The sequence below is a fragment of the Larimichthys crocea genome, chromosome III, assembly GCF_000972845.2.
Source record: "Larimichthys crocea isolate SSNF chromosome III, L_crocea_2.0, whole genome shotgun sequence".
Classification (NCBI taxonomy): domain Eukaryota; kingdom Metazoa; phylum Chordata; class Actinopteri; family Sciaenidae; genus Larimichthys; species Larimichthys crocea.
In genome coordinates this window covers 28,227,691-28,245,814 of record NC_040013.1, presented here as the reverse complement: position 1 = coordinate 28,245,814, position 18,124 = coordinate 28,227,691, and positions in this window count along the sequence as shown.

The following is an 18,124-nucleotide window of genomic DNA, read 5'->3' as shown; positions in this document are numbered from 1 at the left end:
CAGAAAGCCTGAAAACAACGACGCGGGGCCCCTGCTTGATGTTTTTTGACGGCATACAAAGTGCAAAGACAGAAAGGAATCATTTGACAGAAAGAGAGAATGTGACAGTGTGTATTCCGAGACCTTGTACTTTTGACACCTGCGAGTGAGGCAGTGTTATTGAAGCTTACTTTGAAGGCAAGGGCAGAACAATAATCAAGGCCTGTTTCTGAAAAACACAGAGGAATCTCAGCACAAGATGTTCTTTCTGATTGAAAACAAATTGGTTTTATCATCAATGTCACCTCACATGATCTTACATACCAAGAGGCATAGGTGGTCTTTGATTTTCTTTGGGAGGGGGGGGTGCATGCACAAACACAGACTGCCTTCATCTCGAAGAAGTTTGTTTTCCCCAACTGCTCAAATGTTGTGCTTAAGATTATTTTTAAGATGTGGTATCTGGAGCTGATCAAGGCTCCTTTTGTTTATATCTCACCATCAGGCCAGGTGTGGGGTTATCGTTAAGTCGGTTGGCCAACAGAGCTTGTAGACTCCTGAGCCGCCGCAGACGAAGCTCAAATATCATAATCAATTATGAGCAGCTTCCAGATAATCAGAGACGATCTTCTCCCATTGTTTCATGCAGACAGTCCAGAGAGCACCAAACAAAGGATAATAATCTACCACGCTGTTTCTTTGTAACGCGACAAATCAGGAAAAATTCTGTGAATAACACATACAAACGAAATAACATGAAAGGGCGTGAAGGGAAAGTCAAACCCCTACTCGTGCGGTGTAGACAACAGTAGGATATTTACAGTCAACGTCTGGGACGAGGAGCCGCGTTTCACCTGGAGACCCATAAGCTCGCAGGATCATCAAAGCAACAACTGCCACAACCTGGCGTGTGTGGGCCCGTGTGTCACACCTCATTTCCCCTGAGTCTTCATGTCTGTTGGCAGGCAAATGACTCGGGGCAAACATTCACATTTACACACCAGAGGTTACGTGCCTTTCCTTTATTTCACATCAGGAGAACTCCATATGGAAATGTGACTCTTACATACTGGTAGTTAAAGCACTGTCAGCTCTGATTTATACACTGTGCCGGTGATATCATTACAATATACATGAATACAATTATTTGTTCTTTTAGTATACAGCAGTATCAAATAAAAACAGTCAGTATTAATGTTTTCACTGGTTCTTATCAAATATTGTTACTTAATTCTTAATAACCCAATATTATCAGACTGGATTGAATTTACAGGTAAGGTGATTTTCATATTTATATATTTCTGAAAATGCTGAATCCTTCCTTTAGTTTGAAATTTAGAAGACTGGAAGCAGCTAACCTGTTCTCTTGCTTGGCTACAAACAGAAATTTAAAAAACTAAAAAGATTTTTAGAGTTTGAAGATTAGTGGGCTGTGTTCATCTCACCTTCTCACTCCATAATTCATGCACGTTTGACTGATATCATCTCATCTCACTATATTTCTTTACTTGGATCTACTATCTCTTAATAGACCGCTATTAAAAGACCTCTTTATCAAGTAACCTATTAATTTAATGATATCTTTTAATTACAATTCTCAGCATTGTAAAGAAAGTTAAAAAAAAAAAAGTTGCTGAGAATTGCTCTTGCAAGATGTAACTGAATTGTTATTATGTTGGAGTGCACAACTTCTAGTTTCCGTGTCAATATTTTGTTGCTCATGCAAGTTGTTCACATGTTTTATTGCTGGGTTGTAAACACCACAGAGTCACTGGGTCACAGCGGGGGGGCTGGCTCCAGCTGTGAAGCTTTGGTACAAGTTTCACTTCCTGCCCTCCATCCTGACAGCAGGAGAGAGTCTCTAAATCTTCCCTTCAACAACAAAAAAAAAAAAAACCCTCTCCTCTCAGGCCCAGGTTTCCACCCTGCCTGCCCTGACATCCCCCGCACGCTGCAGCTGTGACCTCAGAGCACTCTCTGCACCGCATGGTGGGAGGAGGTTACGCCGAGTGGAGAGCATGGCATGCAGGGTTGGTCTCTGTAATGTAGACTATTTTTGTACACTCACTCTTGATACTATCAGCCCCTGCATCTTTAATAAATGTCACTGATATGATTCTCTAACGCTGCTAAAACACGTTAAAGACAGACATCTGTTTGCCACATTTATCCTCACACGTGTGTGTAAAGAAAGTCAACGTATATGATGTATTTTTAGTATGAAATGATGAAGTATGAAAGTGGTTACCTACATACCTACATAACTGCAAAATATCATGACATGTGTGCAGGTGTGTTTCCATTACGTGTGATGTATAAGTTGCAACTAACGCTCACCCACTTTAGTGACTTACTAAATATCTGTACACATGTGCATTTCTTTTCATTTATCTCGCTGTGTACATACATCATGATGTGTATTTTTGATTTTATTATAACTAACTGTATACTGTATGAATGGCACATTTCAATAAAACAAAACATTGTCCTGAGCATGAGGCCTATCTCTGTACGTATAAATCTACTGAAGCTTTGGTAACTCCATGACACCGCTGTTCATTAAAATGCAGTGCCATTAAGTAGAGAGAGATCGAATCTGATGGTTGACACTTTACTGATTACTGATTGCTTGATATATCAATGCTTAAAATATATGCATTACTAGAAATAGTTAAAGATATTTCTATTCTAAATCTCCCTCAAACACTTTAAGCCACTGCAGTTGTCAATAGTTTAGTGAGCCAACAGCAAAAACCTGCCACTCGTCTTTTTCCATGAGCGTGTCTCTTGAGTTGATGACCTCTGCTACTAGATTTACTGGTGGTGAAATGAAACCAAGCTCCTCCAATTCCCACCGATCACCAGAGGGCAGAACACGCTCTTCTTTGGTGGGTGGGGTCATAACCTTTGAATTTTGAAGGTTCATACATGAAAGGGCACAGAAAAAAAATAGATAATTCATCAAAAGGATTGTTTTAAGGTTTTGCATGGAGAACAAAGGGCTCAGTAAATCATTACTAATCAGACTCCAGAAAGCAAATTAAATCGGCGGTGCAATCAATGGCCCTGGATCGATAGGTGTAAAGGACAGCTGATTTAGCTCCAGAGAGCTGTGGAATTCCAGAGGCCATACGGGAGGCCTCGGATCTGTTTCCACTTTATAGCCACAGCTGTCAGTGCTCATTCCCATCAAGATGGACCACCATTTCTGAAGGTAGCTCAGCTGGGCTTAACTAAAACAAAACCTTAGAGGGCAGAGCAATATGGGGCAGAAACCAGTCTGATGGAATCTGACTGGATAGACAAGATTAAGGTATGAGTCTCCTATGTCTGTCTCTGCCTCTCTGTCTCCCTCTCCTCCCCGTCTTTCTCTACATGTGGATGGATCTACAGTCTGCAGATGTGCAACAGATGGCTTCAAGTTCACCGATGGCTCATTTCCACGTCTTTAAGGTCACAGACAACAGCTTTACCAACACCGAATGCATTTATCACCACGAATGACCCCATAATGGTAGTAAAACATAATCTAGACAGATTGGCATGATATTTTGGCCACACTTAAGATAACATTATGATTAAATTAATGAATCATCCCTCCTCTCATTCATCCATCCATCTATCCTACCATCTGTTTTGGATTTAAAAATTTTAAATATGCTAGCAGCGTGGCGCTGGTCTGTCAGTTTGTTGGTCTATCCACCACTTATGACAGAAAAATCTCAACAATTATTAGATGGACTGCTGTAAAAAAAATTGTAGGGACAAACAGTCCTTACAGGATGGAAACAAATGTCTTTGGTGATCCTTTAACTTTTCATTTATTGGCACCGAGAGGTTGACATATTTTTTTTAGTGAAATATCTGCACAACTATTGGATGGATTGCTATGAGATTTGATACAGATACCACTATTCCTCAGAGTATTAATCCATACCACTTTGGTGACACCCTCACTTTAAATCTGCTGCAATCATCAGATCAGAATTTAAAGTTATGGTTTATGACTAAATATGTGCAAAACTAATCACATTTACAAGAGTTTTAGATTTACTTTGTGATTATTTCTAACAAGCATCTGCTAGCACGGTAACACATTGAACTAAGATAAACATCAGCATGTTAGCACCTGTGGTTGTGAGCGTGTTCGTATGATGACGTTTTGCCTTTTGCGCACAGCACCACTGTGCCTAAGCCTCAAAGAGGCGCTAACATGGCCGTAAACTGCTGATATAAGAACCAAATTTACTTTCAGTAAACTATGACTTTTTTGCTATGTATATAATAATCTATATATGTATACGTAAACTACTAATAATGTTAGCAAACTGTATATTTATTGCACATAATCATGCCTAAATAAATGTTGGCATGACAATGTTGGGTCATATTAGCAAGGTATACATAATTACATAACGTAGACATGGAGTTCCGGCACTGAAAATGAACTGTTACGTTGCATTACATTTAACATATTGACAATAATCACCTGTCTTTATCCAAGAGCTACCTGAGTATTAACTACAGGACATGCATGTTTACTCCCTCATGCACGTCTCACACCGTGCTGCCCTCTCTTTGTACGTTTCGTGAGGAATATAGTTGTGAATTCCTCCAATGTTTCACCTTGTTAGAAGCTTACAATTATAGCACAGACCCCTGAGGCAAACCTAATCTCAAAGTGAAGGGAAATCTTCTATCATATCAAGTGAAATTACTGTGAGCTTTTCTCAGCCTATTCCGATAAGATACCGATCAGCCAAATAGATTGGCTTTTCCATTATCTGCCAGGAGATCTTGGAAGGCATTGGGTAGATAATTTGCTAATGTTTCCTGTGACCTCCCCAGATTTAAATTATGTCTTTGGCTACATGTCAACTCAATCCTTCTGTTTACCAGGGAGCAGCACTCAAAGAGCCATTAATATTCACTGCAACATGACTGTCTTTTCACATATTTCTCTGCAGCATTTACAGACTCAAAGGAGAGTGGTCTCCATGCTTCTTGAGGGGTATGGATTGAGCTGGCTGAGTGCTTTACAGACCTTATGGGTGTTCAGAAAAGAAATGACAGAGCCAGAAAAAAAAGAGAGGAAAAATAGGAACAGTATAGAAGATGGGGATGGGAATGGGGGGGTGGGCAGATGTTACAGAAAAGTAGGCTACAGAAGTCCAATCCATATTTCAATGAACAACAGAAATCTACTCTCATTTTCCTGCATTTTGAAGTAAGGTTCAATTATTCTAGGTTTAATTAACAAAATGAAATGAGCTGCTTTGATGTGGGAAATGAACGTGGTAAAATCATTTTAATAATGGGGTTACATTGTCTTTTCTCATTAAAGCAGCTGCTTAATTCCGTGCATGTTTTTAATCGTAAATACACGGTGGCACTCCATAAACAAGAGAGGTTAGCTGCTTAAATGTTGCTCATAAACAATTTAACATCATTAAAAGATGCAAACATATCCAAATAAAAAAAAGGCTGGGGTTGATATTTTTGTCATGTTCAGTCGCCGTAGCCCACCACCTCAATATAAAATGTAGTCAGTAAAATTTACAGCACATGCACGTCATTTCGTATCAGTAGTTTCTGTATATAAGAGCAGCACGACCCGCTATTGTAAGTTGCAAATATTGTTTCGGAAGCTCATCACTACTGGGAATGAATGTCCTATCCCTGGTAGACCATGTTCTCTGCTCCTGCACTGACATATACTCTACTTCTAAACAAATCAACCTTGATTATAACAAGGTTTTCCCCAGTGGAAACTTGTCAAAAACATCAGCAAGTCACTCTGATCTTTCAAAAAGGACTTGAATTACCAGCAGGGGAAGAGAAAGTAAGTATCGTACCCTGAGCACATACAGTGCTGCATTGTTACAAACCTTATCAAAACTGGTCTGACAATGACTGAATGACAGCACAAATTCAGCTCTGTTGTATTACACAGCAAGTAAAAGGAACATGAACCAAAGAGAAATGAGGGCAACTGCCATTTCATCCTGCAATCATATATTTTCAAATTTTCATTTAGCCCAGTGCCACCCCCTCCTTCTGGGCTTATTAAATCAGCTGGAAGCAGTGCGGCTCTGTCACACACAGTATTAGAACGCCATCCCCCCCTCCTATTACCAGGTGCAGCCCTGTGATTTAAAGCTTTGATTCTGTTCAAATGACAACAAAGGTGAGCCCAGAGCTGACGCTCCTAATTCATCATTCCCTGCTTGATAAGAGCGGGATTAATGCTTTTAATGCGACGGTCGCAGGCAATCATCCATTTTAAAGCTGGCTCCCTGGAGGATGCAGCTAAAAAGGGAAAACACCTGAAACACAGGGTAGGCAGAGGGCACATCACAGGGATATGCTGAGCTCTATGGGGCCTCTTTATAGAGCCTGAGATGGTGCCGGCCTCCTCCTTGCTACCAGAAGCCTGCCCTGTGGCCTTGGCCTGTGTCCCAGGAGCAGATGGTTGCAAGACCCGAGGTAAAGTTTGACCCAAATGCTAAAATTCAAAATTCAAGAAGCACCAGAATTGCCCTACTCAAAATCCATCCTCCTCATATCCCCTCTCCTGCCAGGACCACCGTAGGGGGTGAAGCTTTGAGATTGAGTCCTTTGACCATTTGGGATCTGTGTGCAAAATACCACCGTATTTAGGACATGTTTTTCTCTCTTAATAGCTCATTATGTATTCACCCCATGCTTAATTTAACATCTGCTGACTCCTCCACCCCTGCTCTATACCCCCTAACTTGCGCAAACGCATTGGGAGTTGGACTGAAAATGATCCATTATCCACATGTGTCTGGGCAGAGTGAGCACTATCGCAGCTGTTTCATTCTGTAGCTGCGATCTCTGCTTTAATGCGCTCTGAACTGTCTCCAAACCAAACCACTCATGATGAGAAGGCAATTGTTGATCTTGACTGAAATAGACCAGAAGAAACCTGCCATTGTCTCTCACCTGCAGTCCTCCCTCTACTTTCCCCTTTTCTTTAACCATGTGCAAACCAAACTGCACTGCTAGAGAAAAGTCTGCCTCAATAGAATCTGTCATTCATATACTGATCGTGCAGTAGATGCCTTCAGGGAACAGCTATGTGCAATAAAATGTGGTATTATCTTCTAATACAGATTCAGGAAACAATAACGGGAAACAGGCATCCTCCACTCAGATGTTGTATTTAACCCTTTACCTTGAGCTTCAAAGATGATAAACAAGTCCGGGTGTGCAGAAGAGGAGAAAGGAGCACACTAATGTGAATTAATTATACACTACAAAAAATATTGTCACGGCACAAATAGAAAACAATGTCCAGAATTAGACATGCTAATTAGGGAAACCCTGTGATTTTGAATATTTACTTTCATCTTGAAACAAAGGCATTTTTTTGTACATGACTTTACTCTATATGATATATTCAGAACAAGTGTTTGTGGTTTATTTATTTCCATTTGAGAAAGAAAAGAAGCTACAAAAGCACAGACGTGATCAGCATCCCGATGAATATGGAATGTAAGGGTTTCTTCTCTGTGACCAGCCAAAATGCAAAAAGAAAAAAAAAATAAGGCTGAATACATTTGAATAAATGTACTGAATATATTTTATGTGGAATCCAAACTTGGTGCTCAATTCAAATTAAATTAAATGTTGCTGCCCTCAGTTACATTAAAGCGAACTGACAACACATATATCTCCTGTCTGTCTCACAGTATATTATAGTGTTATTCGTCTTGTTATAAAGAAAAGGAACTAACACCAATCTGTAGTCATAAATTATCCAGGAAATGGTCAAATTAAATCTTATTATCATCATTATTTCTTATTACTTCAGGAACAAATTACTCAGTCTTGCGTTAATGCCTGTTTACCCAAAGTTTACATCCAAAATGACCAATAAATTTATTTGAGCCAAGCCTAAGTTGACAGGTTCACTACAGCAGCAATATTTCAGTAAAGATTTCAAAGGAGCTGATGTGACCCACAGTGACCTGTAGAGACTGGAGACTGGAGAGCGCAGGTGTTTGGGTTGAGACCACAGCTCAGAGCCTGGACATTATGTGTAAGTCAGTCATCCATTTTATTCCATGCTGTATCAAAAGATACACTTTGTTGAGCCCACTGACACATTTCAAGACGCAAGGCAGTGGCATTTAGGGCTTGCCAGATTATCTTAAAGGAAGATAAGACGAGTCAGCCAACCAGGATGAATCACAGACTTTATAGAGTTTTGTGTGTAATTGGCTTGTGTGGAAACAGTGACCTCAGTTCATGTTCATTTTTACTACTCAGCTCAGTTGTAATTGGAGCGACCAGACAGTCTGTACTTTTGCCTGATGTATCATCTGATCGAGAAACGTTAATTTAATGAGAAGACAACACATCACAGGAGTCTGTCATCGCTTCATCTACATTCGCTTAAAAGTAATTAACCAAGGTTTTACTTTCTTACCGAACAAGACCTAACATTTGAAAGCAGCAGCATGTTGGTGTGTGTTGGAGTCTTAAGTACTGAGTCTAGGAACAACCTACATAGTGCTCCTAATCAGGACTTCCGGCCAAAGTAAGGTGCTGCAGGCCGAAGCTCTATAAGCTGTGATGTTTCATTATTATCCCCCTTTAGCTACATCGACAACACAGTAGGCTGCTTTAATTACTCTCCATCAGTAAGGGAGTCAAAGCCACTTCAGAGACACACTCTAATCCCCCCTCCCTTCTTTTTCTCTGCAGGGCACTCATTGTCTCCTAAATATAATTTCCCTGAGCTCTATGCACACTATTGGATTAAAATGTGGAAGTTTTGCTGAAGGGGGGTGAGGGGGTGGGGATGGGGAAGAGAGAGGGTGGGGCTGGCATTTGGGTATTTGAGCTTAGCCCGAGGACCAGGCTGTCTCTGGTAACAGCATTTTAGTTGCATCTGCTCTGCAGCCCACAGAGGAGACTTGAGTCACTGTTTTCTCAGTTAGGCCCCACAGACACAGATTATGGCCCTTTGTGCACAAACAATCATTATTATTATTAAGCTCTTCACATTTTAACCCCAGCCTTGTTACAGTACAATTTTAGTTTTGAGCAACAAACGTTCACTGTATTTCACCCAGTAAGACGGCTATACAGTATATACAAGTCATACATTTATGTTCATATAAAGATATTAATTAATCAGATACAGTACAGTATATAGCAGTTTAAATGCTCCAGTCTACACACAAGTGACATTAAGTTAAAACATGACCTAAAAAATGGTTGTAACATAACGTACATTACATAATGTAACTGTAGAGACAAGGGGTGATTGAATACTTTGAAAATAATGTGAATCATATTGCTTTGACCTCTGCAGTCACCAGGTCTCAACCCAGCTAAACACATATGGTAGAATGGGAGAACACCTGTTCAGACCTATAAGCATGCTGTTTTGAAGCTCACTATGGTGGCTCCAGCCATCACTATCTTAGCAGTCCTGCCTCTTCCACCTCCCGGCTAATCTAAAAATTGACAAAGACGTGGATCTGCAGTGGACCTGAGGCAGACCTGAGGTGGGCTGAATGACAACTGGGTGCTCAAATATGTCATCTGTAACAGCAACTACCTGTCAGTCAAAGCAGCCACACTGTTAGTTATGGATAAGTTTAAGCTTTAATATAATTTGAACAGGTCAGTTGTATAAAAATTCACCCTCAGTACAGTTGTCATGAACGGGGAAATTAGCTATAGAGACCAAAACAGTTTTTTGTACCAGGCTGTAAACATGTTTATTTCTGCTGTGAAGTTGGACATTTTAACATGGGGACTTATGGACACTGACTCGTTCTGTAGCCAGCCTCTAGTGGACGTTTGAGGAACTGCAGTTTTTTAGCACTTTGCATAGGCTTGACTTGGTTGCCAGTCAGTTAATATTAAGTTGAGTACTGACATTGGAGGTTAGTGACAGCAAAGCCCTTTAGACACAGACGCTAAATATATTTTCTATTGCTTTCATGAAAACTATGCATACGTGGAAAGACAAAGTAATAATACAAATCTAGGACCATTTACAGCAACGTAGCATAAACATTGTTACATGAGTGTAAAGGGATAATGGGCTCATTTAGAAAAGTCTAACTGCTGTATGGTAACTCCAGTGATAACATAAGACTCTTACTCCTACAGCTATGGTGACTGATGTGAGCCATTTTGGAAAATAAAATAATAAAATCCCTCTCTGTGAAATGACTTGCAGGGAGTGTCTCTCTACACAAGATAGGGATTTGAGCGTTCACCAAACCAGTTCAGAGGGGACAGCTCGTATTGTCTTCTTTTACTGCCCATGATAAAGCAGTATTAGAATTCCCACTTCCTGCTCCTGTATGCATGCCAAGGCTCTTTGTTACACTGAATGCAGAGCCTATTCATCTCACAGCGCACAACAGAACACAGTAATAACACAGTCATGAGTTTTGACTGATGTCAGTGCAGGGCTGCTTCTGTAAGCAGGAACCAGAGCTGGTACCCCCCCCAGCACCCCTCACCTTCTCCTCTCTGCTCAGTTGACCACCGAGGCCTGCTGACCTCAGCGTGGCCCCACTCCAACTCTAACACTGCTGGGTCTTTTACAGACTCAGAAGACCCAACAATAACAGCCGGGCTGTTTAATGCCAAACCCAGGTTAACCTCCTGGCCCCACTTGGCCCCTGCCTTCTGTGGCCAAGAGAAGACTGTGTTGAAGTTTCTTGGAGCTATTTGTTCACAGCTATTGATGTGGAATAATATTGGTATTACTGGTTGTGTGAAGCATCAGCAAATTCATTTTTGCTTGGCAGTGTTGATTGCCACATACAAACAAAGACATTACAGCTGCCCCAATTTTCTCCTAATACACTCTGCTCTGCTGTGCATTGTATTCTACTTTGCTTTGTTGCATAAATATGATGGTATGGCAGTATGGTAGCAGATGTTGTGCGCATCAAACAATACAGAATGGGTTAGGAGCTGTCATTACATGGGAACTAGGTCACCATTCAAGCCTACTCGCTTGCATTGACTGTTTCGAGTGACTATTGATTTTCTGACTAAAGCAATGACTTCATTAATATCACCATTAGTCTGCCATCTGACACAAATGGGTAGCTTGGCTGCAGGGCCAGACAATAATTCAAGTGGATATGAATCAGAGACTGGATGAATTAAACATACAGTACATTTCACAGCAAATGTGCATTAGACATCGTAAAATTGGAAAAGGTTGTAGAGCTCCTTCACTCAACCGTGCTCAAACCAAATCACCAGAAAAAACAAAGTCAGCGTTACCTCTGCCTTAGCACGTACAAACATAAACAGACATTACCGGCAAATTCTCCTTTCATCGTTCAATTTGAACTTAATCTGTGAAAGATGAGAGAAAAATCAACAGATCGCTTTTCAGCAGGTTTTCGGAACAAAAACAACAATGATAGAAGGATTATTTTCACTTTAATCCGGGGGCACCAGCTTAGCTAAAACAAAAGCACGGCCATGGGAACGCATGGAGGAATGAGAAGGCTCTCTCTACCCACTAAACCCAGCTCTCCAGCAAACCACAAAAGAAGAACAATGAGTGTGTGTGTTGGTGTGTGTCTGTGCAAGTGGAAGAGAGAACGGGAAACAGGATTTGAGATCTATATTAAAACTGCAAATAGCTTTTAAAGATTAGTGACGGGCAGAAGGAGGTGACAGCAATGGGATATGTGGAAAGTGGATTGCCCCTCCCTACTGTGACTATTTTGATAGCAGTAGCGTTGACAAGCATTGACTTGATTGTGAGAAGGCAATGTGCGCTGAAAAGCCTTGACAAGTTTCTTTGAGGCATGTAGAGATCTTTTGGTGACTGAAAGGAACACAAATCAGGATTATGTATTACATAGCCACATTCAAACAGCTGGCATTAGGAGCTCTGAAGTGTCTGGCAAGATACTGTTGTTCAAGGATGTGCCTCCCTCTCTCTGTGTGCACTGTAATTACCCAGATCTTGACTTTTAGAAAAACATTTCTTACGAAGGCATGCAACCATGACCAGGACACTCACATTATGCCCAACATAAATGTCTCCTTGACCATTTAGCAGAAAAGAAGAGTCCAAAATTCAACTTTGTGGTTTTATTTTTTGGGCATTTTTGTTTTACTAATGAAGATATCCAAATGTTTGTTTTTTTATCACAACGCATGCAGCTTTTTTATGTGAGTGCATGACAGTACGTCCTGTTCCCTGCACTTATTTAAACCGATCACCATGGTCATCGCAGGCTGTGTAGTCGTTCTGTTGTCAGAGATGTGTCTCACTCTGCAGCATTTGTCAGGATTAGACAGGAGTAATCCCTAACCAAACTCCAGAGGATGTAATTTGGAGATATGTGCTGGAACTGAAACTGTGTCGGCTTACTCCCACAAACCCCATCTTCCACCCCATCTGAGGCATCTAACTCCTTTTTGCCAGCCCTCAGACACATCCAATATTTTGAAATGGTAGAAAATGTAAAATATGGACAAGAAAAAGAAAAAAAGCTTGAAGAAATGGACCTGCCAAGTGCCCTTCAACTCACTTTCTCATCCTACTCCTGAACAAACCCTCCTCCAGGCAGGTGGGGTGCTCATGATGTCAGGCACCATCGCTGATATCCGTTCTAATATCCCTCAACACTTGGCTGTCGCATCACCACCCACCATTAAGTCATCGCTTGCGCCCGACACAGGGGCCGATCTGTGTGCTCTGGCCCACTCCCAGCCCCTGTGCCTTTATCACACCCCAACCTCTCTGTGACAGACAGGACTGATCTCCCCTGCAGCAACCCTCCACCCTGCCAGTAAAAGGACAGCAGTGGAAAAAGCCCCCCAGGGCCCACTGAGGATGGACTCATGAATCAAACATGCGCCTGAAGCTTCCTTCTTATCACCGAGGTCAGCCCAGGCATTAATACGCCATGGCTCGAGGGAGCTACCTACTGTGACCTCCCCCAGTTTCCCTCAACAGAAGGGCACAGTCCTCAGGAGCCGGTCCAGTGAGAGAGGGCCTCCCTCCAACACAGTCACTTCACATTACATCCACACACTGAGAGAGGGGGCGACAGAGAAAGATAGAGATGAGAGAGAATGAAAACAGGTGCAGAAATGAAGCATGAAAGATCAAATAGACAAAGAAGGAGAGGAAAAGAAAAACAATATTCCTTGGTGCAATGCTGGGCAGGGAGTAACACGTGGGTAAAATCGACTGTGTATACAGACCCTTTCAAACACCACCAATCTTCATTGGCCAGACGGGGTGTGATATATGTGACTGTCTGCCAGCGTAAATTAGGCAGTCCAGCCCGCTGTGTGGTAAAGCATGACGGGGCCGGACAGTGCACTAACTCAGGCGGCCTGGTGCCATGCACACCAGCTTCTCTCTGCTTTGCCGTGCCATAAATCACCAGCTGGGGGAAATGAATCGCTGTCCGTCCGAGCTGGATGCACCAGCTGGCACCGCCATCACCTGACCAGCAGGAGCCCATGCCGACACTGGAGCGGCTGAAATCAAGAAAAATGAGGCATGGAGGCAGACGGAGCCATACCCCTGCGCTCTCTCATTAGTCTCCTCTGGGCTTCCTCCACACTGAGCTCGTCTGAAGTGAAAGGGCACACAAAATATATTTCAGAGTGTCACCTGAGGGGAGGAAAAAAAAGGGAAGAAATGATCACCCCTGGTCTCCTCACAAATCTATGTAGAACTGAACTGGCAGACAGTATTAGTGTTTCTGAACCCAGAGCTCTGGGAGACAGCAGGAGGGACTGCAGCTCGAGGGAAAAGCAGAGGCTGCATGTGGGGGACAGCTTTGTGTTCGCTCTTATTTAATGGAGTTATTTTACTGAAAGTAATGACTCAACCCTATTGGGACTTCCACTCTGCATTCAGATGTAGTTAACGGAAAAACATGTTGATGAATAGATTTTCACTTTTCAATATTGCTGAGTTGCTGGTGGAGAGCCCACTTATATGCTGACCGCTGCGATTATGAGAAGCTGTGTGGGCGTCAGAACTGAGGCACTCATCAGGAAAATGGGTTGAAATTACATCAATACAGCCACATAGAGAGTTTTAGAGATCTAAAATAATATATACTTGATCCCCTACTATGGACACAGGGCTGCTGTTTACCTCTGTTGTCCTGAATTAAGGATTCAAAAAATTATTTACATTAATCTTTACATCACGTTGGAAAAAGCAGCAACTTTTCAGTGGGAGGGCAATCAAAGTCAGAGATGGATACATTTGAATTATGGAAAAATAGGGCAGTGTAAATGAACAGATGCAGGCTAGATTGACATTAAATTTGAGGCTTGTGGTACAACATTGGGTTGCTGCGAATGATTGGCAAGGCCAATTTCCTGTGAACCCCCACAGCAGTTTTAGCCTAATTTCATTGGTCCTGTGGAGCAGCAAGTCTATCACTGTCTCAGATATGGAGGATTAGCTCCTCTTTCCTGCGCAGATGAATTTGCCTGTCATGGTGTGGTGATGAATGGCAGGAAGGCTGAGGAAATGTGCTGTGGGCTCATTGGAAGTGGCGAGGTGAAGTCTGGCCTGGCAACCTGCCCCAGGTTTGAATCTCACCGTGGTTGTGACCCCCCACAGATGTCCAGGTGTACGTTCACATATCGGTAGCCAGCTCATCAGTCGGCTGGTCAGTCAGTAATAGACCGCAGCATCGGTTTGACATCTGTTTTGACAAGGAATCCAATTCTATCAGCGTGTCTCAAGGTCCCAAGATACAGCAGATAGTGTCCACTGCTTCTCCATTCATATGAAAAGGGTATGTTTAAAGGTCAGGCGTAGTTTAAGCACCTGCACCTGTCTCCAGATTAAAAGCAGGACATTTGATGTCCCGCTGGATGAAAATCTATTAAAATTAAAATCAGTTCACTTCGCTCTTTATTCAAACTCTCTCTTAATAAAGAGGGAAAAAAAACTTATGGAAATGTAATTACATCAAGCGCACTTTTATCATAGAGCTATTTGTATCTTTTTCATCATCAAAACATTCCCATCGTGCCTCTGTGGATGGCAACAAAAACAACATCTCTCCATTTCCTGTCCTCTTTTTCTGCAGCTGTTACTGTCACCACCTTCCACCCCCTGCCCGACCCTCACCACACCTCTTCCATTTCAGCTGTAATCACGTAGCCATGCAAATGCTGTGCACTGAGAGGTTCGTGTTGCCCTCTCCGGGACATCATTCCCAGCTGCCTGAGCCCTTGAGTTGACCACCCAGGGGAGGGAGAAGAGGAAGTCATTACTGCTATCACAGTCAGGCACAGTCCCTACACTGCCAGACAGCCCCTCCAACTCGTAAAGTCCTTGACGACTTCACTAAAACATCCAATTTCAGTCGGACCCCATTTATAATGACGAATAGAAATCAATCACTCCAAACCACTGCACACTACTCCTGAATCTGTCTGCTTATTTGGCTGCCCAAAATGGCACAGGAAAAAAAGGAATCTTTTTTCCCCTAACGCTGGTATCCTATCCACATCTCCGGGATATTCATAATTCATCATCTTCGATTCCTGACATCTGCCACTGATTGTGCCGACGGGTTGGCTGGAATTAGCCACTCCTGGGAGCGGCGTTAATGTGCTGGTGGGCCAGCACATGCACCTCGGCTGGGGAGGGGTTGCGGATTGGGTGGAGGATTGAGGCCGGAGCGGCAGGAGCCTTTCACACTCCTAATGTGTAATTAGGAGCCATTTTGGAGCGCTGCCTTCCTCCACTGAAATTAGCTGCCTTTTATTAATCAGGCAGACCAGTTCAATGGCACGATGGGTTCCCCTATAATCTAACACAAAATGTTGTTCTTAATTACAGAGGGGGAGCGACAGCACAGAGAGGGGCTACAGCGCCTGCATGATCCCCTCAGGTTCAATTTCTCAACTGCAAAACGCAGGCAAATTGAACATCTTACTGCAGCATAACAGTCCACATGCTGTGCTAAAAATAATAGTCAATATTATGTCAATCATTCGTCCAAACTGAGCATTACAGCCTACAGTACATTTGGCATGCTTTACATTATACCAAGCACACACACACACAAAGCAAAACTCTAACAGCTGCACAGTCCATGAAACCATTTGCATTTGCCGAATGTCAGCTCCACTTGAATGAGAGATCATACATATTATGTGATTACAAGCACTGGTCCTCCTTTGGAGAGTTAAGTGCTGTGACCCTGACCATGCTCATCAGTGCTGATGCCCTCATGACTACAGATGAGGACTAAATACTTTAGTGTTCATCCTCAGTGGTTGTGATTTTTTTTTTCACCCCCACCCCACACTCTTCTTGCTACACATCTAATGGAAAAGATCACAAGTACATGAAAAGCAGCCCAGGCAGAGAAAAGTAATCACTGCATTCCTGATATGGATGTAATACATGATTGGCAAGGACAGGATACTTTAAAATGTGTTCAGCTCGAGATAAATCATTTTCTGCTTAAAACAGGACTCAGTAATCATCTCTTGAACTGTTTGATTTGAATTCATTACTACTTTCTTAAAAACGAATGCAAAATACATGGTAATGAAATAAACTGAAAGAAACTGAAAGAAACCTCAAATATGGCGTTTGAATGTAGTCAATTTTTAAATGTTTTGCAACATAACTATAACATATTTATATTAAATAAGAAGATACATGTTTAATGTTTAAGATTTACTAAATTTGAATGAGATACAAGGACAATCAAAATGTTGTCTCGCTTTAAAGATCAGAAAATCATTTAAAATCTGATTTTTTTTTACTTCTACCATGTCATTAACATTTTATAATCACATCATTATTTCTGTATAATCTGTACACTATAATCCGAACACACTATATTACAGCAATCCTCCACACTGATTAACATCCTCCCTTGGATACACTGCTGTGTTTGCTGCATAAAAAAGTGTCTTCTTGTTTTCTTCCGTTTGTTTCCTGTCCTTAAATAAAAAATCTTTTTCACAACAGTCACAGATTTTGTTGGCTAATCAAAGAGCTGATGTATTTCTCAATTCTCTAAAATTGCTTCCACCACAGTATTATCCTCCTGTAATTGAATGCAATCATGCAAAATGGCCACTTTTGTGTTTCTAGTGTTTAACAAAACCCAATGCATATTTATGAATATTCTTGTAGTGCCAGCAATCCCTATAATCTTCCAGGAAAATGCAGTAAATAAAACAGGACAAAATCCCTAAAATGGCTACTTGACTAAGGTTTCTCTGACAACGAAGGACCCTAACAGCTGATAAACAAATAATCATCATACAGAGAGACGATGATGAAGACCCTTCTTGTCCCTCTGATGGCACTGCAGCAGGACGATCACAACACTGATCCTGCAGCAAGGCCGAGCCTGCTTTAGCATTCGACAGAGTGGCTGCATGAGAGGATAGCCTGCCACTCAAGGCTTATTGATGGAATCCAGAACAAAAAAAATCTGATGCGGGGTCAATGAGTGAAGGTCCTGGCCTATCTCTGCTCAGCTTGAAACTGTGTCCAGTGGAACAGCAGCTGTCACAAAGTGCTCACACAGGCATGGACAGCAGATCTGAAAAATGGGAAAATGTCAAAACAATTTATGGATATGCAAAGACTGAAGGCCAAACTGTGACTGAATTATACAACACCCCATAATCATATGTAAACACACACGGGGAGCCAGACTTATTGAACTTTGGAGAAGAGTTGATTTAACAAAAACAATCGATCATTACTATCTTATTATGTCACAAACACAGACAGCAAAGATCTCTAACAGTGCTAGTTGTAAAAAAATGAGCCTGACTGACATCTTATTATAACATTAACACTGCCACATCATGTATAAACTGCTTTTTACTGTGGTAGTTGGTCAGGGTGGAGTTCTATTTAAATACTTTATATATAGTTAGCCAGTTTAGTCCAGGTCCTGGTTTCTACCCCAGGGGCCAGGCCACAGGTTAGGTCAATAGGTCACAAGATAAACCTGAGTGGTTGTAAGATGATTAATGGGACAGGAAATAAAGATACCTTTTTTGGCCTTTTTAGAGATTTATTTGGATAGAGACAGCTGAAGAGTGACAGGAAATGTGGGGAGAGAGAGACGGGGAATGACATGCGGGAAAG